The 18,658-nt window shown below is 40.8% G+C and overlaps 1 protein-coding gene and 1 long non-coding RNA gene across 2 annotated transcripts in view; one reads left to right on the top strand and one right to left on the bottom strand.

Annotated features, from left to right (window-relative positions):
• LOC140693564 (uncharacterized) overlaps positions 1-18,658 on the top strand; it is a 115,104-nt gene that overhangs the window by 72,076 nt on the left and 24,370 nt on the right. Inside the window, exons 6-7 of the mRNA XM_072957352.1 lie at positions 10,162-10,249; positions 16,482-16,668. The gene's annotated coding sequence lies outside the window, so the exon portion shown is untranslated. The remainder of the gene's footprint in view (positions 1-10,161; positions 10,250-16,481; positions 16,669-18,658) is intronic.
• LOC140693599 (uncharacterized) overlaps positions 1-18,658 on the bottom strand; it is a 61,138-nt gene that overhangs the window by 37,545 nt on the left and 4,935 nt on the right. The gene's annotated exons all lie outside the window — the stretch shown is intronic.

Here is an 18,658-nt window from a genome sequence, read left to right as displayed (position 1 = left end):
TTAAGTGCCTCAGGACTGTTTCACAAAGCTCAGCGTTCTTTGATGGTTCTGAAGCATGCAGTGCTTTTCGCCCCACAGAGGTAACGTCTAACTCCATTGTCGATGATGTGGTTGCAAATGATATACAGGTGTAAAACCACACTTCGCAGCTTCTAAAGGGAAACTCTCCAATTCTCCCTTGGTCGGCTTTCTTCCACGGGGTGTAACTGTGCTGCAGCATAGGCCTGAGCTTCCGTATGGAGTGAGGATTTAATATCCGAAGTTAGCATAAAATGGTCAGATGAAGAAAACCGACATTGACAATTTATTTTTGGGTTTCATTAGTCAAGATATACTATCAGTTAATGGCCCATATAGCAAATGAAATTCAGTATAGGACATTGCATTTCTTCCTTTCTATTCAGAGTTCTCTTACCGAATAAGGTTGCCTGCTTTGGAACATCAGTTTCACCACACGGCACCTATCAGTGTGTTGGTGTGATTGCATTTACAGAGTGAATCTAATCTGGGCTTCCTCAGCCCCAAACACTTCAGTGCAGAATCACGGGCTGTAGACGTCTGTTAGTCACGCAAATACTTCTAAAATTATATGATGCCAGAAAAGAAAGAAGAGAGAGAGAGAGATTGCTTTTATCAAAGTTCCTTTCAGTTCTAACTGCAAACTGTTGTTGAGCAGCTCTGGTTTCCTTTGGATATGAATGTATACATTTCTTTGCATGTAACCTAGGTTTTGGACTAGAACACCAAGTTCTTGCTGTCCCCAAGCCACAAAAATAGTAGCCAAATTGCACACGTGTGAAATAGTTTATACTTTTTTCTGAGAAAGTATCCTTGAATTTGGGACTTGGACTGTGATTTCTGCTTTTTGCTTCCCTCAACCGTCTTGTAATCTCTCACTCCTTCCCACGTGGTTCCCAAGTGTTCGTGGTCTCAAAGGAGCGGGCAAACACCCAGTTGGTCACCATGTACTGCTGCTATAGATAGAGACCAGACAAGACCTAAAGGACATTATCGGAGAGGAATTCCTGGAAGAAATGGGCTCTACATTCAGTTGTGAGGACAGAGTAAGAGTCAGCCAGGAGAAGGAGTCAAGAATGTGTCTCAGATCGCAGGTGCAGCCCGGGCAGAGGCCTGGAGGCTTTTGGCGTGGGCACCCGGGGAGAGTGCCCTGTGCAGTCCAGGGTGGAGGGAGCCCCTGCTGGGGAGGACACTGGAGAGAGTCCGGGATGTAGGGCTTTGGAAGAAGTTGAGTTTTACTAGAACTGACACAGTAGGCAGTGAAGGGTGTCAACAGAAGTGACCCTCAGGAAAGGTACTTCTGGTTTTGCTTCTGATATTCTACAGACCGAAGGATCGGGACGGGCGAGAGCAGGTATGTCTGTCCCTTTGAGACCCAACCGGTCATTCATTTATACATTACACATGCACTTCTGTGAGTCTAGGGGAGAGAGCGTGTAGCCACTTTAGTAAGCAAAATGTATTTGATTCTTGAGAGCTTAGCATTGTCAGAAGTTGACTTAGCCTAGAATGTTCTAGGAAGAGAGGAACAAATTGTGGAGGTTGGAGGGAGGGAAGGCTTCCTTGGGAAACAGTCAAAATGAGACTGGAGCAAGTGGGAAGTAGGAGCAGGTCAGGGGCCCCTGTGGTCACTGGGGACCTGTGTACTTAGGTGAGGATGGGCGAGCAGGGTCTGGGGTGGGGCTAGAACTCTAACAGGGAGCCTCTAAAGGGTTTGAAGTGGGGGTTGATGTAATCAAATTTGTGATTTGGGAAGGCTGCCGTGGCTCTCTGTGTTTGTATAGCGGGGAAGAGGGGGTGGGTGCCACCAACTGGGGGATCATTAGAAGACCATTCACAGGCTGGGATATGGGCATCGGGGCTACTTGGGGATGGCAGGGGCAGTGTGGATGCCGGCTTTCCTTATTGGGGGACTTGTTAGCGGGCCGACCTAGAGGCATTTTGTGGCTGGAAGAAAACTGATGGAGGCCGCCAGGTGGATTTTCCTCTTCTCTCCTTCCCTGCCTAGTGTGATGATCTTAGCTCAGCCAACATTTGGAAAAAAAGAGCTAATTTCCAGGGTTGCCCAGGACTTTGTAGAGCTCCTTCGAGTGAGATCTGATCGGATTTAGGTTTGTGTTCAGATCTGGATGTTCACTTAGCTAGAAACGTCCTGTCATTTCGATTTCCATAGGGGTTTTTTACTTCATAAAGATTGCTTTCTTGGTGAGAGGAAATTTAATACAGCTGTTGTCTTTTTCAAAAAAGTCATATCATTTAAGAACTTTAATATTCAAAAGAATAGAAATATATAAAATATTTAAGGAAGTCTTTGGTGTAGTTTCTTTGCTTTCTGAGCTAATGTGGAGTTAGAGCCTTTGCATTACTTCATAGCACATCCTTGTCAGTATTTAAAGAGCTGATAGTGGGCGCCCCAGGCCCCACCTCTCAAAGAATCGTTAAAGTTTTCTCTGAAATAGTGAGGTCATAAAGGTCTTGTTTTCAGAAATCAAACGGTTTATAATACGCAGCATAGCCACATTTATAAAATAATAATTAGTTCAAAATTAAGAAAGTGGAGGATAATTGATTTTTTAAAGCCTATACATAAACTTTCTTGTGCTAATGTTGCAAGTGGAAATTTTGAAAAGAAAAATCCTACTGCAATATCATCTACATGGAATACATATATGAGTTTTACGCTTGAAAAGTAACTGCGCAGTGGTTTTCAAAGTCAGGAGCATTCCAGCTCAGATACTGGCAGTGATGGTTGCTGGTTTTCAATGAAAGAGCCTAAATTTGCCTTCTTAGCTTTTTTATTTTTGTATTGAGAGGGTTGATTAGTGCTTTGCGAGCATGATTTTGGGGCAAATTGAGGGCAGATGTCGTGTAAAAACAGTGAGATATTTCCATGCATTTTATTTTCTGGACATCACCAGGGCACATGTGGGGTTTGTGCCTGCAGGCTGGAATGCTGCAGGACTCCCTAATCCATCACCATTATGTCCTGGAGCTGCTCAGGTCATTGAATGCTTTTCTGTTGCTTGGAGGAAAGGTGGTCTGATGGAGATGATCAGATGTGCAGTTAAAGTGCTATTACTTGAAATAAGAGTAACCTAGAAACATTGCTCTAACAATACAGGATGAGGGAGGAGAATTGTCTGAGCTACTTGCAGTGGGGAGTCTTCTCATGTTTCTCCCACACCGTGACTCCTGCCAATATCCGCCACAGTCCTGCACGGTAGTCCTGCCGAAGCAAGCAAGCACTTTGCTCAGAAACGCACTGAATTTCCTTGTGCCTCTGTTTGTTGCCTTTTTTTTGAAAGCACATTTTGCCCTTTGCTTAAATGCCATCCATGCTAGTCAACTCTTACACTCAGTTTTCTGGAACTCGTCCATACATAGCTGCTGAATGGATGAACAGAATGTAGTATCTCCATGTAGTGGAAGATTATTCACACGTAAGAGTGAATAAAAAAGAAAAAAAAAAGAGGAAAATGAAAAAGGCCACCTGTTTTTGGAAGTCCACCCTGACTGTTCAACCCACACTTTTCCCTTTGAAACCCAATCACTTATGCTCCACTCTACTCTTTTTGATAGTGCTTACCACCTTCTAATAATCTTTAACGTTTTCAAAAAAAAAAAAAAGAAAGAGGTGCTGATACCACTTCAAAATATACAAGCCTTGATAACAGCTTGTTAATTGAAAGGAAGCAGACACAAACGGTCAAATATTGTTGATTTCAGTGATCTGAAATGCCCAGAAAAGGCACATGCAGAGGCAGAGAGCAGGTGATGGCTGGAAGGGGCTGGTTGGAGGGGGATTAGGGAGTGACTGCTAGTGATAGGCGGATTCTTTAGGGGTGATGAAGTGTTCTGGAAATAGAAGGTGATGGGTGCTACACAACCGTGAGTTTGCAGAAGACTGCTGAGCGCTGTGTCTGGGAGTGCCTGTTGTTGGGACATCTTTATTTTGTTCTCATCCTGCAATGTGAAGAGCCATCTTCTGCTGTGGCTGTTCTACTCCTGTGAGTGGTGAGGGTCAGAGACTTTGCAGAGTCATGTTTCTTTTTTCCCCCTGGGTGAGTGTAGGCAAAAAAAGATTTAAGCCTAAGAAAGTGCTCCATCTGCAGAAATGTCTTTTTGTTTTGCATGGTGTAAAAACCTTGAGAGCTTTTAATCGTTGAGGCCAGTGTGTGGGAGGAAATAGCCCGTGAAGCCTGTTTGAGCCTGGGAAGCACCGTGCATCTCTCCCAGACACGGGTGGGGATTTCACCCCCGTTCAGGCAGTGAAGGGCCCAGACCCGTGAGCAGACTTGACAATCGTGAATATTTACGTGTATCCGCTGCTTCATCTTGGATATTAATTTCAAGCTGAGTCAGTTTGTGGCGGCAGCCTCATCCTACATCAGGAATTTATACTATCTGCTCTTTGAGGTGAAGACCTGACAGACTTGATTATTTAACATTCTGCCTTGAATTGATATCTCAGATTCCTTTGTCAAAAGCAAACAGCAGAAATACAGAATTCCTTTAATGCCAATGTGACCTGGAACGAGTTTAGTCTCTGTGCATCAGTGGCCTTATCTGTGAGTGGGAAAGATGATAACAGTGCTTCCCTCAGAGGAGCTGGTGAGGGGAGAGTCAGAAGCACAAATGGAGGACTTACAAAAGATGCTCTTGAATGACCGAATTTAGTGCTCTCAGCCTGGTGAGGCCTGAGGGGCAGAGATGTCAGAACAGAGCAGTCCTAGCCGGAGCTCGATCCGTGATGGAAGCTGTTATGATCAGTATCACCACTGTGCGTTATCAGGTAATTTTAAGACTTGGTAATATGAATTCTTGAATAATGTTAAAGGACTAGACATCTCAGATCCAGTTTACATAGTCCTCAAGATTTCTTCTGAGAAATGGATGGTTTCTTCCCCATCTTAAATCTGAGATGAGTCTCTAAAAAATTCTGTATTCCTCCATCTTTTTGCTTTAATTTTCCATTTCCTAAAAAACCATGTTTTTAAATGGAGTTAATGGGGACTGAACTGAGTGCCTCATGCATGTTAAGCACTTACTCTCCCAAATGAGGTATAATCTCCTCCGTGATTTTTGTTAAAATTTACTTTCTTAGTTTACAGAGGTAAGAGGCCTCTAATTCTTTTTCTGGAGACTTGTCCATGAACCTGTAAATCTATAATTAATGGACAAAATTTGGTTTATTAAAAAATCATTAGAATATTCTGCAATTCATCCAAAAAGAAATGCTCATTGACTTAAAATGTTTCTCCTTTAAGGGGATTTCTCCTGTTTGGTCTAGCTTAATTTGTTAACAGCCATCCTCATCATCATAATGACCAAACTCACTGTGAGTGGACACCTACCTAAGGCTAAAATGTTTTCCTCATGTTTTAATTCATAGCAGGTGTTTGATTGTAGGTATCAGTGTCTCCTTTTTTGCAGCTGAGGGATTGAGAGATGGAGCAGCTTGTCCCAATTACACGCAGCAGGCTGTGGCTAGTTCGGTGCTGGAACCCAGGCTGCACAGAATGCATTCTTAATTGCTCCTCTTATCAGCCTCCCGTTAAGTGGTTACCCGAACACCTGTGACTCCATAAACGGCCGAGTTTAGTGACCTCAGACTGATGAGGCCTTGAAAGGAGAGACACCATTGAGAAGTTGAGACAGAGTGGCAGAAATTAAAATTGTTCATTTTCACAAATTTTTAATTCTCAGGTAATTACATAAAAAGTTATTTTTTTTATTTTAGTGCTCTGTAAGCACTAAAAACAAAACATTAAAAATAATTATAGTGCAAAAGAGAAGTGAGCTCTTAAAGTCCAACCACTGCTAATGATGTTGCTTGTTTTTCTCTTGTGGCCCTTTTTGACAGAAATACTTACAAAGACTGAATTGGTTTTATGTAGTTTTAATATGGAAGAAAAGATTGTCAGTGAATATTGTAAGAAAAGTCTTTACTCTTTTCTTTCCTGTTGATGAATATGTACTTTATTTTCATGGCTTAAGTACATTTCCTCATTTGTGAAATTTGAGTAATATCGTTTAATTTGTCTGACTGTGAGAGGTAGATGCCTTGTATACAAAGAACCCAAGAGGTGCTTAATAAAAGTGTGCTGTCACAATGACAGATATTTTAGAAGGATCAACTCTGAATACTAAAGAGTGTCGCTTATTTCTGATACATATTCAATATGTATTTGTATGATATATTTGAATATGGTTTAAAGTAACAAGGATTCATTTTTTTTTTTGGTGTAGTATGAAGTTTTAATGAAATCTGTATCATTCTAGTGAGACAGGGACTAGTTAAATTGCCTTAATCAGATGACCTTGAAGATTATTTACACAGAATATGTATTGTTACAAATCAGAATTTATGTTGCCGTGTAACCATCCACTCAGACATTTAAATTCGTGGGATTCTGACCAGATCCGTTAAGTTTAGTAAAATCCATATTGATCATTTTCAGGGAATAAACTCCTCTATTTTGTGATTAAAGAAAATTTTGATTTTTTTCTACATTCTTAACAGGTTTAAAATATCAAAACATTGATTTGACATGTCACTTTTTTAATAGAGAGAATAAAGCTCATGCTGTTTTATTATGTAAATAAATGTTTTTGTATGGCAACAAAATTGTATGATATCCTGGCTCTTTTAGTATTTTGCAAGATACTTAGATAACCTACTGTTGGAAAAATACAAACGTGAATTTTATGAATATAGGCCTAGTACAGATCTGTTGGTTTTTGCTACAGTGCAAGACATGAGGCATAGGAGAACTTTGCTGCTGATTGCCAGGAGGACAGATCCCATGTCTCAGTTTCCCCTCCTGTAAAATGAAGTGGCTGAACTGGATTCTTTCCTCTTCTAAGATGAGTTTCCATGAGCCTATATCTTCTGTTTATATTCAGGAGTATTAGCAATATCAGATTAAATACTGAATATCCCTCCTTTCCCCCGAATCAAAGTGCAGCATGTGCTATATAAGTTTTATTTATCTGATTCTCGTTACTGATCCTACAGGCAATTTTTGTGTTGCATCTTTCCTGGTAATCTGGAAGGTCATTTTACCCATAGGTGGCACTGTTGCACCTACTTACAGTCTTAACTTTCCTGTTTGTAAAAGGAGGCTTAAACAACGTTATTTTATTTTGATTACTTTACTTAATGCTTCAGAATAGCCCAATGTCCGTTATGTCTGTCTAACTGGAAAAGTTATTCTGCTTATATCTTAGATTTATTCTGTCATCTCACTGTGAACATTTCAGACTTGCTGTGCAAACAATAGCAAAATCGGGCTTTTCTTCTAGTGTTAGAAACCAGTGAGCCGGGATTTTATAAAACAGCTAGAAGCGGCATCTGGAGGACCTTAAAGGTGAAAAGTGTATTGAGTTCCCTGAGTTTTGACCCCGCCGCTGTGTGTTAATTGGTGGTAGGAGATTTGGTACATATACGAAGGGGTGTAGTTTTTGATATGGTTTGCCTGCACGCGCTGCCACTGAGCCACTTGAGCCTGAGTCAGTTCGTTTTGAGTTTTTCCCTCGTCTGTGAGATGGGGACATTCGTATCTGATTTGTAGAATTGTGAGAATTAGAAATTATGTTCAGTGTTTACCACAGTGTGTATGTCAAGAGGGCTCTTAAACTTTAGCTGCTGTTTTGTGTGAAGCCATCATTTGAGAGTCTTTGGCAATTACTAAGAAACAGGAAAATAAGAAGAGATGGTTTTATGATGAAAGATATTTGAGGAGGTTCCATAGTTCCTATACCCATAATTTAGCATCAGCAGAGTCAGAACTGTTACACAGTCGCCCTAAACCAACGTTAAGCCACAGAATTATTTGTTACTTCATATATTTTGGGGTTTAAGGAGATCCAATACTTATACATATGTTGTCTCCAGCAGCCTACTGAGAGATGACACAAAAGAGTAGACAGGCAATAAATGTCTTCTTTGTTACTGATGAAGCCACGTTCTCCATGAACTTCAAGGCTGTGGGAAAATGCGTGGCATGATACTGTGTCCCAGAAATACAGACTCACCCTGTCCCATGTAGCTCTGGGCCACAGCGAGCCTTCCCTTGAGAAGACCTGCCCTTTCATGCACAGGGCTTTCCTGACATGGAGCTGAGCATCCCGCGTGCTTCCCAATGGTGACCAACACTGGAGTGAAAGGAAGGGTTTCACATGCCCTGCTTGTCTCCCCGGACTCACACCTCACTCTGTTAGTGTAATGAGTGCTAGCTGTGGGCCAGGGGCCAGGGGTGTGAAGGGAGAAGCACCCTCCATGGCCCAGAGGAGTGGTTAGGAGACATCCACTCCCTCAGTTTAAACAGGTGGTTGGATGGAACATAAGGGTGCTCCCCAAGAGTGTGTAAAAGGAGAAATAAGGATTTTATTTGGGACTTAGGCTAGCCAGGAAACAGATAAGATGATTAGAGGGGACACTTGTAAAACAATTTGATATTAAGTTGACATTTGTTGAACACCCAAAATGTGCTACATTCTTTTCTGAGCATTTTACAGAAATGAATCCTTCAATCTTCTCAACAAGCGAGTAAGGAAGGTTTGATTGTTATCCCAGTTTTACAGTGTGGAAATTGAGGCACACAGAGGGTAATTAAGTTGGCAAAATCACAGAACTAGTAATTGGCAGAGCTGGTATTTAAACCCTGGCTGTCTGGTTTTGAGGTTCCCAGAGATGGGCTTTGGGTGTTTAGCATTATCGACATCCCTGAATCTTTATACCTCTGTGCATCAGTTAGCCTAGAAAGGACAGGGAAAGGAGTGTTACACAGGAGCTCATAGTCATTTCTTGGCCGCTGTCCACGGAGAGTGCACCGTGATTGGCGTTAATTGACTTCTGGGCAGTAGATCTGTTCGTATAATAGAAATATAGTCCATTGAATTAATCTAGAAACCCTTCCTGCTCCGTTTCTGTCCATGCTTGCCATGTGACTGCCTGCCCGTGATTGGGCCGTGGAGGAGAAAATGTACTCATGGTTGAACTCTGATATTTCAGTCTGGTTCATAGATTCACGTCTTCTGTTACATTAAAAATTTAAGTTTCTGGTTTCCTTGCATCAGTGTCTCATGAGCTTGGTTAATGTGAAACCAGTCCATGGGAGCCCAGGGATGATGACGGTATAATTTCTGAGCACGTTGAGGCACTTCTACCCGTGCAGACGTGGCTGGAGGATGTCCAGCTTCCTCACTGATTTCCCCCAACAGCATGGTCCTCTCCCACCCCTGGATGTGAGGTTGGGAGCTCTCTGAGTAGGCCAGTCAGAGGCCGAGTCCACCAATCAGAAAATGATGAAGTACCTGGAAGTGGGTTTAATAGAAGACAAGGGCTTCCAGGTTGTCAGATGGGCTGTTCGAGTCCATTTGGTGAAAAGCTGTCCACTGTCTGTGGTTGAGCTACTTCTTTGCTGTTGAAAAGTCTGGAGTAGATGAAGGGATTTTAAAAAGCAGAAAGGAGTGATTTCAGGTGGTACGTCCACACCGGTGAGAAGTGATGAATGACCGCCTTTGTGAGTCATAGACAGTCTTACAAACTTCATAAACCAGCTTTAAAAGCTCTTCCATCTGAGTGCACTTCATATGGGGTCCAGATCATCACTGGTCGCACTGTGAGGGCAAGTAACTGATAATGGCAGAAAGGACACGGAGGCATCAAAAAGGTCTCAGTCACTTTCCCTGTTTAAAGGATGCAGCACAGTGTAATATATTTTAGCTGGTTTTTCACTGAAAAGTTTTTAGTGTTTTCTGGGACTCCCCAGTGCCCCAAGGTTCCATGCAGCTGGGTGTCCCCTCAGTGCAGCTCTGTCAGCGCTTGCCCTGGGCTGACGCGGTGTCACGGGGAGCAGGACAGTCAGCGTCCCCGGCTCCTCCGAGCTCCGTCTCCTCATCCGCAGAGCCGGGTTTCTCATCCGTGTCTACTTAGTAGGGTTGCTGAGAATCACACGTGATGCTTCAGGTGTGACTTTTGGTTGTCTCTGTGATTGGCATATAGTTAATATTTGATAGAAACACTTGTTTTTTTAGTATAATTGTAGCACCTAGATTGCAGTGGTTTTTAGTCTGCATTTTTTATAACTTTATTCTTATTTTTAAATATGCACTTATTTTTATTTATTTTTTTTGGAGGTACTGGGGACTGAAGCCAGGACATTGTGCATGCTAAGCAGGTGCTCTACAACTGAGTAATACACACCCTCCTTTTCTGCACTTGAAGGTAAATATTGCTATACACAAAATAGCTCTTAATCACCATCATGGGACCTAGTCACTGTATAGACAATTGAACACGTATACTATTTCAATAGGAATAAATGTTTTTGAGACATACATTTCTGAATCTGTTAATGTGCTTAAAAACGATCATAGGTAGTGATAAACACGAATCTTTGATCCAGTACTTCTTAGAGACTGTTTTGCCATCAAGGGAAATTACATTCTACAGAGAAGGCTAATTGGGTCTCTTTGATATTTAGATGGTTTAGCAGATGATGAAGGCTTTCAAAAGCTGACAGTTTTGTATTTTAAAGTAACTACAAAGTTACCTTCTACAAGTTGTAAGTACTAAGCTTGTGAAGTGCCCAGTAATCCAGGGGGTATGTGTCTGTGTCTGTGTCTGTGTCTGTGTGAACGTTGGTGTGTGTGATTTCAGGAAGGTAGAAAGAAATTCCATATAGACTTCTGATACCTTTCTCCTCCATTTCAAGGTGTTGGCATATATTTACACTAATAAATTGATATTCAGTTGTCATTTGGCATATTGGGAATAAGACTTTCTCATACTTGTTTCAGAAGGATTAGGGAGCATGAGCTTAGGAAATGGGAGGAGATAGAGGCAGGGAGGTTCTTTAAACTTTGTGCAGAATTAGAAACAGTAACTTTTCTCTTTTCTTCTAAAGCAAACTGGCACTGAATTGTAACATACTATTACTCAGAATTGCTTTTCTGATCAGATACATGTACCTCAGATTTTTAAATGCAACATGAATGATGAAATGTGTTTTAGCAGTTATTTTTAAAAGTAGTCTCTTTTCAAGTAAAAGGCTATAGCCTGTTCTTTCTTCTAGCGGTACAAGAAATTCTCATTGTTCTGTTGCAATGATCTATGTGCTTACTTTCTTTTTTTTTTTTTCTTTAAGTGCTTTTTTCATTGTGGTTTGAATGAATGTTTAAAATTTCTGGATTTTGATCTTTAGAACATGCTGATTTCTCAGAACTGTTAAAAACCTGATTGTTCACTGCTCTTTGTTTGGTGGGGCACCCTATTGATTTCTGTTGTCTGTTAAAGAGTGAAATTCTTCCTCTAGCCTGCAGATCATTAAGTGAATGGTTTGCAGTGTGCCTTTAAAATTATTTGTATGCATTGAGCATGTTTGTCCAGTGAATTTTAAATTGACTCATTGTAATGACTTTGATTTGATTCTGTGTCTTTTGCTCCTCTCCACAAGAATTTGAATTCTCTGTTGCATTTTGTATACGTGTTCTTTACAGGGGAAGAAATTTTGCATTTTTTACAGAGGTGGGTTTTCCTATCCCCTCTGAATGCCTTCTAAAATTGATACAATAAAAATCAGTTATTGCAGTGCATAAATATTTCATAAATTATTTTTTGGCATAATCAGAAACAATGACCAAGAATGATAATAAAAAATACGAAAACCTTCCTTCCTTTGAAGAATAGAAATCAGGTAGTCAGGCTCCCTCATGCTTTGTGCCTGACACACTTAATCTCATGTCATTGTGTATCATGATTCGGAGATGGTATTGTTTCAGGTTTATAGATTTTTGTTTTAACATTTGTGTTGAATTCTTTCTCCAGGCTGATGTTTCCTGTTGGGTTTGTGGAAAGAGTAGAAGGGAAAAAAATACTTTGTTTTGTTTTCAGGAGGCCTGAGTTGATGGGAAAAGAGTTGAGGGTGGGCTGAGGAAAAGAGTGACACTCCCTCTCCTCCTGGTTGAAATTGATAAACAAAGAAATCAATTAAGTATATCGATATTTGACCAAAAGAAGTTAGCGAGCCCAAACTGGCTAGAAATGCACAATGGAAATTACTGAATTCAGCTTCAGAATGAGGTGCTTTACCAAGTAGAAGCAGCTTAGAGCAATCAGAAAATCAGTAATATGATGAGATATAAATGGAATATTATATCTTTTATTGCTGAAACTTTTCTACGTTAAGTTGTGTAGAGCTAAAATTAAGTTTCAATCACCAGGAGTTAAGAGAGTGAGTGGTACTGTAGGATCGTTATTCACGGATGTGCCTAGACCCTGATAGAGTGGCTGAAGATGGCAGGAAGAGACCCACATCCAGGATTTTCATCCTAGGGTGTCCTCCATAATGGTTCCATGTGGAAGCAGATGATTGGGTTAACAAATTGTAACACACCCCAGTCGCCTCTGAATTTTAAGAAGAAAAAATATGCTTTGATACTGCTTTACAAGCAAGTTCCTGTGCATCCTCACTCCAGACGCCTTGCCTTAAAAAGCAGAGACAATGCTTTGCTTGTGTAGTTGAGGTTTTAGATAGCACTCTGCTGGTTGTAAAGCAAGGACCGAGACCCTCAGCTATAAACGCTGGGCTTGTGTGTTGTTAGATAATGTATTATCCCCAAAACAAGGACCTGGCTGGTCTGGTGGTCTGCTTTTTAATGAACATATCTAAAAATGTATCTTGTTCCCCTCACCCCATGACTTCCCTAAAGATACACTAATCCTTTGTACTCATTGTGTATTCTACAATCTCTGCCTCATCCTGTCTTTCCCGAATTTCCTCCTTACTATCTCACAACTGTTAACGAAGTTTTCCTTTGATTATACCCTATAAATATGGGAGCATTTGAGAGGCTTATGGAGATGGCTCCCTAATCCCTCTCGATTTCTTGACTTTTTCCACAGAGTCTTGAATAATCATTCCTTGTCAGTAAGACTTCTTCCAGCCAGAACCCACAGTTCCAGGTGAGAAGGATGCAGGCTTTATCTCTCCTACCGGAGGCAGAGACAGAAGAGAATTGAGATATGCTCCCCCGTGATCCCTTCCTGCCCCAGGTCTACTGCAGTTCACCTGCAGCCTTCTGGCCTCTGCTCAGAGGGCCTCTGTCCCAGGACAGACCTCAGCGTTTTCTTCCCTTGTCAATATTTCCTGTGCCTTTCAGAACTTGGTCTCTTCTCTGCAATTCAAACCTGGCAGATGTGATGGTGGTCAGCGTGCTGGTGGGCAGTCCTTTGGGGACCCCCAGGAGCCATGCTGATTCTCCTTAGTCTCTCAATCGGGGTTACAGAACAGTCGAGCACAGAAGGAAGCCCATTCTCGAGATGTCAACAGAGCATTTCATCACTTTCATTTTATTTTTCAATTTTTGGTGGAGAAATTATTTGTAGTGAACTGTTCCAGATATTTGCCGCCTGCTTTCCTCATCACCATTCCTTGTTGTCTCTGGTGCTAGTTTTATAAACCAGGTTTCTTCTCTGGTCATTTCTGGCAGCTGGGCTTGCCGAATCCTTGATCTGTATTTGAAACAGAATGCTTCCTCGTGATGTCAAGGTGATTTTCCTATTTCTGAATATTTCGTGTACACTCAGCAACTGTTTCAAGTGAAATGCTCTTGTCCAATTTCGGTTAACTCACATTTGCTGATCTCCTGCTTTCATGCTGAGAGCAGTTTCTTTTTCCTCTAATAAAAGTTAGCAATTTGCATTTACTATGGAAGATACTGGCCCAAGGTCCTTTTGTTCTTAAGAGTTTTAATACAATTCACCCATTAAAATGTACATCGGTTTTTACTCTATGCCCAGAATTGTGCATCCCATTCAATCTTAGAATATTTTCATCCCCCCAACAGGAAGCCCTGTATGCATAAACAGACATTCCCATCTTCCCCATCCTCCCCCAGCCCCAAGGAGCCACTTTTCTCTCTGTGGATTTGCCTGTGCTGGACATTTCATGTAAATCGAGTCACTTCATATAAGTGGAAACGTCTATTGTGACTGACTTCTTTCACACTGAGTAACGTTTTCAATATTTGCTCATGTTGTGGCCTTAGTCACTATTCTATGCTATGCTATTGCTGAATAACATTCCACTCTATGGCTGGGCCCCACTGTTTACCCATTCATCAGGTGATACGCATTTGGGTTGTTTCTGTTTTTGGCTGTGATGAGTAATGTCGCCGTGAACACTCATGTGGTATTATTTATGTGGATATTTGTTTTCAGTTCTCTTACGTGTGTGCCCAGAGAGCAGAATTGCTGGGTAAGTCAGAAACGAAATGTTCAACTCTCTGAGGCCCTGCCAGGCTGTTTTCCAAAGTGGCCACGCTGTGTTACATCCTCACCAGCAAGGGCTGCGTGCTCCGCTTCCTCTGTGTCCTCTTTAGTGCTTGTTACGCTTTTTTTTTTATTATACCCTATTGTAGTGAGTGTGAAGCGGTTTCTCCTAGTGGTTTTGACTTGATTTCCCTTACAGCTAATGCTATTGAACATCATTACATTGTGTTTTATGGACATTTGTATATTTTCCTTGAAAAATACCTTTTCAGATACTTTATTAACCTTTTAATTGAGTTGCCTTTTTATTGTTGAGTTGTAGGGTTTTTTTTTCTTCATTTTGAGATACAAATTCCTTGCCAGATAAGTGATTTGAAAAAATTTTCTCCTCTGTGTTGTTGTTTCACTTTCTGGATGGTGCCCTTTGAAGCAAAGTTTTAAATTTTGATGAACTGCAATTTGTCTCTGTTTTCTTTGTTTCTTGTGCTTTTGGGGTATTATTTAAACTCTGAGGTATTTTATTTAAGCTTTTATATATAAAATAACTTAATTCTTAGGACCGTTATAGGAGATGGGTGCAGTTGTTGTCCCCAGTCTATGGATAGGAGACTGAGATGCAGAAAATTTCACTGAAATATCAGTGTCACATCTACCTAGTGCTGTGGGATTTCAGACCCTCATGTTTGTCCCCAGCATTTGTGATCTTCACCACCATGCTCCACTACTGCCTGGAATCGTTAATGAAAATGACTTTCATTTTTTGATTTCTTGTTAGTTTGTTTTCTCATTGGGGACCTCATCTCCTTATTTTCCTTTCGGATATCAGTGTAGATTTATTTTAGGTCTCATGTAGGCAGAAGCATTGCTATCAGTTAACTTCTTTATTACTCACTCTCCAGTGATGATTGTTGCTAGTTGACCTAACCAAGTCATGCTTAAGTCTTTCCTGCTAATGACACTAAAAACAGTCATGACTTATAGAATGCTCAAAGAAAGTACTTGATTGATTTTATTTTGCTACCCAATCAAACCAATCAAGTAAAAACCCCAGTGTTGACACAGACTATAAGCCCTCCAGAATAGGATCACTGTCTTCCTTCTGTTTCATTTATTTGGTCACAGTGTCTGGATAGTGACTTGCTGTCCAGCAGTTTTGTGAGGATATGGTGATCGTGAATCATTGTAAGGACAGAATTTTGACAACAGACTGTGTTGTTCATTTCACAAGGGAAAAGATAATATAGAAATACTGCTCAGATCTATTTTAAAATTAAGCTTGGAATTTTGAGAAGAATTCAAGAAACCATACAAAGCTCTTTTTCAATAATTTTAGATCTATCTTAGACACATATGGTTACATAGCAGAGTAAGTTATCAAGTACATTTGACAATAGGAGTGTAATATTGATTATTTGTTTTAGTTGAAATATTCTACCTGGGATAAAGTAATCAGTGCCCATAAATGAACAAATATGTTTGTATTTCTATGCAACATGGGAGCAGAGTTCATGTTTCTATATAATATGTATGACTGTGTGTTTTAATCTGTCTGTCAGTGTTTTTATAGTTTTTCAGCAATGTTGTAACTTCAGAATTCTTCTAACATATTCACTCCCGATACTACTGCAGTTTGTACTGTGTATCCTATCTTATGCATGGGATTCCACTGTCCCCTCAGTGAGGAATTTCCTCTCCTATTGAGCTAGTAGCAGAGTTAAAGGAACAGTGATTTCAAGGCCTTTGCTCTCCACGTGTTCGCAGTTTCCTGTCAATCACGATTTTCTCTTTCTTGTGTTTTCATTGTGCAATTAGAATTTTTGAAAATAATTATTAATATGTTTCACCAGTCTTCCTAGAAATTTGATGTGTTTGTGCTTTTCAGTTTTCAATTTATGAAAATTGTAAATGCAGACTTGTTTTTAAGTGGTCCTTTTTCACTAGATATTTGTTTACCTCTTTATAGTTAAAATAATTTTCCCCAATGAATGAATCGGTGTGCATGTTTTAAAAGATACTTTAGTTTTTATTTTTCTTATTCTAACAGGTATATTCGTTGTACAGAATTTAGAAAATAAGGATAAACACAATAATACCTTAAAAATGGCCTCTAATCTCACTTGTAGATACAGTTGTAATGTTTGAAATTGAGAATTACAAGTCCTCTCACTTTGTTCTACTCTTTCAGGTACGTTTTGGTTACTGAGACCCTCGAATTCCCATATGAATTGTAGCAGAAGCTAGTCAGTTATTGCTGAGGAGCCCGCTGGGAAAGTGATCAAGACCACGTTGTATGTGTGCTTCACTCTGGGGAGCACTGCCATCCCAAGAATATTGTCATGTGATCCAGGAATTTGCGTGGTTTGTCTTTCCAGGTATTTAGGTCTTCTTTAATTTATTTCAGCAATGTGTATGGTTTACATAGTATTATTTTACTTTAATTTTTGCCTTTATACTGAGGACAATTGTGCAAGGTACCAAGATTAGAATTGTATTACAGCCCCGCAACTTGCTGCCACCATGGACGCTGTGGTCTCTCTTTGCCCTTTGTAAAATCTCGCACAAAATAGGACCTAAGTAACTCTCTCTTGAAAGAATGATTATATGATTGCTGGATGACGCTTGAGAGTCCTTGTGATGATGTCTTTTTCCCAGACTTTCCCCTCTTCTTAAATATGCCCTTTCTCTTCCTTTCCTCCAGCCTGGGTTTCAGCCTGCCTGTGGCATTGATTTTCCTTGTCTGTGGACTCTTCTTTTCACTAGTTCATGATAATGTTACATGTCGGCTGTGGAAACTTGCTAGATGTCAAGAAAGAGCAAATCCATTGCATGCTAGTATTTTTAGAGTGTGTTATTGAATTATCAATTGAAATTAAATCAGGCTGACCCATTGAGCCATCCCCTGAGCTCTTTTTGCCTTCCTACAGGTGATACTGCTCTCGTTGCTGCATGTGCCCTTCCCCCAGACTTAGTTTTGGAGTTGAGTAAATCACCATCACTGGAGCCCTCTCTTTAAAAGATGAAGAGAACATTTGCTCCTTCTCCCTGCTTGGGGACTTGGATGAGATGAGGTAACAGATAAAGAATGAAGCCCCACCTCATTCTGACCACTGCTCTTTCCGTTCATTTCTCCAGGGGAAGAGTACAATTCAAAAATATAAAGATTGTGAGCTAATGAAATATACAAGACAACCGATCATTTATTAAATACACTTTCATGCCAGAAACAAATGTATTATACACACAAAAAGCACATAAATTACGGTAGTACTGTGGTTACAAACGTGGGCCGAGTTCGAGTCCTGCTCTGGAGTGACAAGTCCTGTGAAATGGAGAACTTGTAGGTCGGCTTAGCCTCTCCCGGACTTTTTTCTTTCCTGCAGAGACAGGGCTCGCTAGTCATCCCTCCCCCGTAGAGGTGCTGTGGGTTGTAAACGACGCGCGTGGGCAGGCCAAGCACAGCTGCTCGTTCCTCGTAAGTGCAGGATAGCACAGCTTTTGCGGTTACGGCTTTATGATCGCACCGTGTAGACCCTCAGTGCTCCGAAGGGATGTCTTGCGGATTGGAGATGGGATTCTCACTTCTGTAAATACCCAAAGATTGTGTTATTGAGCCTTGCTGATATAAATCTATTCTTTAGAAAGTACATAATGTAGATATATTTTTCAAACATGCATGCTTTTTTTCTTTTATTATTTATACTTCTACCCTCTCATCACGTGGTGTGACTTTTGATGGAATCCAGGAAACAGTCCTAAGCCACCTGCCTCTTCACACTTCTTCGTGATGGTTTTCTTCCTTGACTAGAAGAGGGTTTTGCATAGGAAATTTTGTTTGCTCCCCTTCTCTTGGAGTCTCCCTGTTTGTCTGCCCATCTCTCACCTGTCCATCTGTCCATTTCTCTACCCACTCATTCTTCTGACTTGTTCCAAGAAGCACTTCAGGCAGCTTACAGAAGAACAGATACCAAATAAACAGGTGAGAAAATGGGGCCAAGTTCACAAATTGAGGCTCGGAGTTGAGCCTGTGTGAGAGTTGCAGGCGTGAGACACACGCCTCTGCCTTGTGACTTATAAGATAGACAGCATCAATGTTCCTGAGGCTCCCAGCACACACAGGGAAGCAGGGTTTGTGGGAGATGCTCACTGGCTGTGAAATAAATAAGTGGCTTAGGAGAAGCCCAGCCTTTCCAAATACTAAGACTTAGGAGAATATTTTGAGTGTCTTCCAAAATCTGAGTATTGCATCTTTTCTTTTTCAGAGTTTTATGTATAGTTGGTTAACATTCTATAACTGGAAATTTCTCCAAAACTGCTGCCCACGTGAGTCCCATGACTCGGGAATGGGGTGGTTCTGCTCATTGA

Source organism: Vicugna pacos, unplaced genomic scaffold (genome assembly GCF_048564905.1).
Source record: "Vicugna pacos unplaced genomic scaffold, VicPac4 scaffold_19, whole genome shotgun sequence".
Lineage (NCBI taxonomy): Eukaryota > Metazoa > Chordata > Mammalia > Artiodactyla > Camelidae > Vicugna > Vicugna pacos.
This window is presented reverse-complemented; position numbering and strand designations above follow the sequence as displayed.